Raw genomic sequence first — 7,073 nt, forward strand, 5'->3', positions numbered from 1 at the left:
TATCTAGAGCTGCTATAACAGAAATATCACAAATGGGTGGCATTAGCAATCAGGAATTTTTTTTTTCTCACACTTTAGAAGCTTAGAAGTCTGAATTCAGGGTGGTGGCTTAGGGGAAGCCTCTCTCTGTGAGCTCTGAGGGAAGGTCCTTGCCTCTTGTCAGCTTTTGTTTCTTAGTTCGTTGGAGATCTCATATGGCGTGGCATCTATCTTCTCTCACCTGTTTTCTTGCTGCTTGCTTAATCTGCTCTTTTATATCTCAAAAGAGATTGATTTAAGACACACCCTACACTAATATTGTCCCGTTAACACAACAAAGAAAACCGATACCCAAAAAGGATTGCAACCACAGGTATAGTAGGATTTACAGCACATATTCTGGGGGGACACAATTCTGACCACCAGAGAGTTGCCTTCCTCAGGGGCCAGGAATTCTGTTTTTCCATCATACTGAGACACAGTCGTCATTATTTTTTTTCCCTTTGGTATAAGCACAATAAGCTGAAATCGTGGCCAAGTTAGGATGCATTTTGGTGTTCATGTTTTTATTCATACGGAAATCACTTATTGACATTGAGAACGGGATAGCTATTTTGAAAAAAAATTTTTTTTCTATTATCATCAATTATCTACATCCCTATTTCTGATACTATGTAAATATGAAAGCTCCTATGGGCTTCTTCTTGGATATTTGTGAATATATATTTTTTAATTTTATTGTGCTTTAGGTGAAAGTTTCCTGTACAAATGAGTGTTTCACTCAAAGATTTATGCTCAAATTGTCTTGTGACACTGGTTGCAATCCCTGCAATGTGTCAGCATTCTCCCCTTTCCCTTTCCACCCTGGATTTGCCGTGTCCATTCATCCAGGTTTCCATCCCTTACTGCTTTCTTATCTTTGCATTTGGACAGGTGTTACTCATTTGGTCTCCTATACTTGATTGAAATAAGAAGCACTTTCCTCACGTGTGTTATTGTTTGTTTTATAGGTCTGTCTAATCTTTGGCTGGAAAGTAGACTTCGGGAGTGGCTTCAGCTCTGAGTTAGCAGGGTGTCTGGGGACCATAGTCTCAGGGATTCCGCCAGTCTCTGTCAAACCAGCATGTCTGTTTTTTTGTGTGTGTGTGTGTGTGAATTTGAATTTTGTTCTATGTTTTTCTCCCACTCTGTCCAGGATCCTCTATTGTGATCCCTGTCAAAGAGGTCGGTGGTAATAGCTGGGCACCATCTAGTTCTTCTGGGCTCAGGCTCGGGAAGGCTGTGGTTCATTAGTCCTCCGGAGTAATATTTCCTTTGTATCTTTGGTTTTCTTCATTCTCCTTTGCTCCAAACGTAATGGGACAAATAGATGTATCTTAGATGACTGCTCGCAGACTTTTGAGGCCCCAGATGCTATGTTATTTCAGTTGAGCTGGATGGCCCCCTAGACCATGGTCCCCAGCCCTCAGCTACATTAACTCAGTCCCTCAAGGCATTTGGATTCGTCTAGGAAGCACCTGGAAACTCCAGTGGCATAGTGGTTAAGAGCTACAGCTGTTAACCAAAAGGTTGGCAGTTTGAATCCACCAGGCGTTCCTTAGAAACCCTATGGTGCAATTCTACTCTGTCCTATAGGGTCACTATGAGTCAGAATCGACTCAATGGCAATGGGTTTGCTTTTTTTTGTGGGGGCGAAGCTTCTATAGGGTCTCTATGAGTCGGAATCGACTCGACTGCAGTGGGTGGGTCTATGACTTTGCCTTCGTCAAATTGTGCTGCCTTCCTGTACGTTGTGTGTTGTCTTTCCCGTCACCAGTTAACTTATCTACTATTTAGTTGGTGATCTCTCCTCCCTCTTAACCATCAAAAATTGTTTTTCTTGGGTTTTTATAACAGTGGTCTCACACAACATTTATGATTGACTTTTTTCACTCAGCATAATGCCCTCCAGATTCATCCATGTTGAGATACATTTGCAGATTCTAAATATCTTTATGGAACACCAACCAATGTACTCTACTAAACACAGTAAGAGGTAACTAAAGGAGATCTTATCCTGACAAGCTGGAGCTCTTTTCTAACTTAAAGAAAATATCAAATATGATTTGTAAGAAAAAAAAAAAACTCAACAAGTTTTCTTACTGTGACTTATATATGCCTTCAAACTACTCCTCTGACAGCACAGTTTGACAAAATAGCCATATGGTCAAGAAGGAAGTGCAATACTTTTTTACCATTTCTAGTGTGACAGGTGAAGAGAAAAGTTAATGACAAAAATTGAGGCTAGAAACACAGAGTGGTAATGGGACAGGTGGCATCCTTAGGAAACGCAAGATTTTGATCAATCAAATGATGTACAATCTCATGCATAACAGAATGAAGATTTGCCCAGTCCTGTGCCATTTTCAAAATTGTTGATAACGCTTGAGTCCATTGTTGTGGCCACTGTGTATTTTGAGTGCCCTCTAACCTAGAGTGCTCATTTCCTAGCACTATGTTGAAGAATATATTGTGATCCACAGGGTTTTCACTGGTGAATTTTCAGTAGATTTCCAGATCTTTCTTACAAGGATGTCTGTCTTACTTTGGAAGCTCCTCTGAAACTTGCCTGTCATGGGTTGCCCTGCTAGTATTTGAAATATTAGTGGCATAGCTTCCAGTATCATAGCAACACACAAGCCACCATAATATGACAAAATGACAGATGGGTGGTGGTAAACAATAATATCAACATTTAATTCTTCCCTTCTTCCCATTGCAAGGGACTGAACTGAATCAATTGATTTAAACATGAATTTTACATTTTGTGATTTTATACTAAAGCAAAAATAAAATGCATTTATTAAACAAAGGCCTTGGGGTTATATTTTGAGACATACAAAAGTCATCTTCAAATATTGAATTCTATTTTAAGCACCTAAGAATTTGTGAGTCATTTGGCATTTTCTGTCATCTATTTTTTTATGTAATAGCATTTTGTAGGCACAGTGCACAACCTGGCACATTTTAAAGATTTTAGGCTGTTTCTTGTGAGAGCAAAGAGTTGTAAATTAAAACTATCTGTCGTTTGTATACAATAATGAGTTTTTCATATGAAGAAAGGAAGTCAGTTTGTAAGATCTGGATGGACTGAGTTGATCAATGCAGATCCAGGCTTATTTACCATTTCTAAACCTAATTCCTCTGCATGCTTTGCGTTTAATTTAGTTGCTAAAGAAATGGCCTCTCTATTTCCAATCTATATATTTTGTTGTATTTACCAATTGTCCCAGAAATGTTTATTTCCTGTAATAGGAAAATCAAACCAGTTGCTGTCAAGTAGCTTCTGAATCATGGCAACCCCTGTGTGTCGGAGTAGAATTGTGTTTCAGAGGGTTTTCAGTGGTTGATTTTTTTTGAAAGTATATCTCCAGACCTTTCTCCCAAGGCACCTCAGCGCTGACAGAACACCCATCCTTTCAGTTAGCAGCCTAAGGCTTTAGCATCTGTGCCTCCCAGGGGCTCCTGTTTATTATAGAATATACCTATTAATTTATGATTTAAGCCTTATAGGATGAAATATATGTCTCAATGCTATCAAATATATAAGCCTACAGGAATTGTTAGATATTATGTCAAAGACTTAGTTATCTGAAATCCTCAGAGAACTGTATTTTTTTTTTTTACATGAAGATACCTGACAGATTACTCAACTAGATTACTCTAAGTACCAACACCACTCATTTTAACTTTCTATGGAAAAATTTCTGAAATGGCATCACTTATGTTCCTGTCATTATATTTTTTTTTTAAAAAAGAAACCAAATCCATTGCTGTCCAGTCAATTCTGACTCATAGCAACCCTATAGGACAGAGGAGAACTGCCCCCTGTGGTTTCCAAGGAGCAGCTGGTGGATTCGAATTGCGTGGTTAGCAGTTGAGCTCTTGAGAAGTAATTTTCCTCTTTACTTAATGGCTTATACTAATTATATCTTTGTGAAAATTGATCATTTAATTATGCTGAAGTAGTCTAATGTCTTTAAAAGAATATTAAAGGTTGTGTGTGTGTTTCTATAACTTTAGTCTCTATTTCAGTTTATTAGTTGCTATATCCTGCTGTAATTGGCACGCTCATTCTTTTCTCCTTTCTGATTTAGAATTTATTAAGATTTTGTATAAAGGAAAATGTAAATGCACCCTGAAGGAGGAGACCCTGGATTGCTTATCTATGGGCAACACTGTTTATCTACGGGTAAAACTGTTGGCAGCTCTTTTTGTTCAGTGCTCTGTAAAGAATGAGGTTTCTGGATAATTAATTAAACAGAATCTAAGTGAGAAATTACTGTGCTATGTTCCCATCTTCTTTGCAATTTCTGTCCTGATTTTGCTTTCAGTGAGTAGCTTTCATTAGTGCCTGCTACTCAGGTATGTTCTTCCTGTCTGTATTCGATGTCTCTTCATCCAGAATGCAGGTTGTGGTGTGGTTTGCGTCTCAGTCAGTCTCTAATGTAGCTCTGTGAAGTATATGCTAAAGATTACTGGACATTTGTGGCAGTTTCCAAGAAAATTCAGGAAAGCAGACTACATGCAAGTATTATATTTTATTTTCTCTTTCCTTCTTATTCTTTTTGGAGAGTTGCTGTGAAGTATGGCCCTGTGGAGACATTTCTCTTTCCTGTCCTTTGATGTTCAAACTTTTTTATATAAGTTTAGAGACAATCACACTGGCTGTCTTCATTCCATTTCTTTGGACCCAATTTCCTCTTGATTATAAATTTATCATTGGGGAATCCTTTTCTTTCTTTAGGCCAAACAGCTGCTTTTTATTTTATTTTTCTTCTTCATTCTTTCCCCCCATTAAGGAGGTCAAGTTCCTTTGGGGAAGAAACTTCAGTTCGTTATGTTCTTTTTTTTTAAATCAACATGTACAACAACAAAATACAAATCACTTTTGGTCAGAGAGTTGCTGTAATAGATTTAGTAGTGTTCATTCAAATAGCTCTTGTGTTTCCCGATGGTAACATAACTTAGAACTCTCAGATAAAGTCCAGTTAGCAGTTTCTCCTAGGTAATTTATTTTCATTTGAAAATACAAAAAATGCATTGTTAGTAGATTGCTGAAAAGAGCGATATCTGTTTAGCTTTTGTTTCCATGTGGTTGTGCTTTCATATTCCATTTATGAGTACTTAGTTTTGGTTAACACAAATGATTTGGTTAACACAAAGCAAAATCAGGATAGAAGTTGCAAAGACTGTGAAACCATAACACAATAATTCCTCACTTAGGCTCCATTCAGATACTTTCAGTGTTTTTGGCACTATGTATTCCCTCTTTATACAGTGTCCCATATTTTTAAGTAAAAGATTCATTGTATGTCTGGTCTTTAGAACCAAGGGACTCTTATAAGATGAAGCTATGGAGTCAGAATGAGTGGCTGGTAACATGCATTCTGCCCAAGAGTAGGGAACTGCTAGGAAAATTAGTAAATGTTAATTTACATTTAACTTGATAAACCACAATAAATAAACCAGTAAAACTCATAAAAGTTTGCCCTATTATGTTTTTGAATCTCAGGAAAAGACATATTTAGTATTTTCCTAATAGTTGCTTATTTATTTTGTTTAGATATTTTTGTATTTGCAAGATGTTTATGCCTATTTTATATTACGCTGTATCTTTTAAGGGGGTAGAAATTGACTAATTTAAGAATTGTCCTTCAATGACTTTTTTGTGGTAAATATATATGTACCAAAACATTTGCCATTTCAACAATATTCACATGTACAATTCAGTGACATCAAATTATGTTCATCATGTTGTTCAACCATCGCCTTTATTCTCTCCCAGATTTTTCCATCACTCTTAACAGAAGTAGCTTCAGCGACAAATCAACTGCATTTGCATATGGATTAAGAGTTGTTGTTATTGAATCAATTGATGACTAAGTAAAACGTTTTCAGTACATTTTTCTCACGTAGCCCATGTTGGGGACAAGACCCATGTTGTATGATCAGACCATCGTAAACATCTGAGCTCCAATCCAGAGAATGCTTTTAGGCTTAACTTCACTCTGCTCTGCCTCAAACAGCCCACAGCGGCCTCTTTCCATTCAAAACTCATTTAACTTGACTGCTAGGCTCTCTTTGTCAATGTGGCTCATTTGAATTTGATGAGGTAGCCCTTGACATTGCACATTGGTTGTGATAATAACAACCAAATACCATCTATTGTTCACTTATTGTGTGCTACACCCTCATAAAATTTTGCTTCTTTGCCTTAAATAATCATTCCCCATAACCCTCTGAGGGTTATGCCTATCCTTCTTATCTTACAGATGAGGAAAGAAAGGAACGAGAGGTTTAAAGAACTTTCATCCATATATATACCTAGTAAGTGGTAAAGGAATAATTTACACAGAACAGGTGCTTAAGAGCTGTGTGCTTTGCTTGTATAGTTGTGTAACCACAAACTCTAGCCCACCGAAGACGATCTCAGTATGTGCCTGTTTTCTCCTGATAGGACCCTCTCATACTGTCATATGAGCCATGTGAGCCCTCTTGGCTGCACTTATTATAACCAAAGATGAGAGCTTCTTGCCCTGGGTACATCCTGGGTTACAAGGATATCAGCTAGACCTAAGTGATTTTACCTTCCTTCTCGGTAGGATATGAAATAGGATAAATATAATGCAGCTAATGAAACAATCTCTTTATCCTTCCCCATTTTGATATGTGGATTAATTTAATTAACTGAGATACAGGTTATAAGAACACAAATAGAATCAATTGTACATTGGGTGGGAAAGTACATTTTAGCTTCCACAGACTTTAGAATTATCCCTTTATATTTTGAATATGGAGGCAGGAATTCAAAATTGTGGGCACTATCCGAAAGACCTTGATTTTTTCCTATTTAATATTTTCTCTTTCTAAAGTTGCAGAGATTTAGATATTTACTGCTTTCAGAATATTGTAATTTAAGAATTGTGAGGAAAGATGGCACCATGAAGACATATGTGGAGTTTATCACCTCCCTCTCTTCTCTGAACTATAGAATAAGTAAGAACTTGCATTCATAAGTGGAACTATGGAAGCCACCAAATTGTTTGAATATT

The sequence above is a fragment of the Elephas maximus genome, chromosome 14, assembly GCF_024166365.1.
Source record: "Elephas maximus indicus isolate mEleMax1 chromosome 14, mEleMax1 primary haplotype, whole genome shotgun sequence".
Lineage (NCBI taxonomy): Eukaryota > Metazoa > Chordata > Mammalia > Proboscidea > Elephantidae > Elephas > Elephas maximus.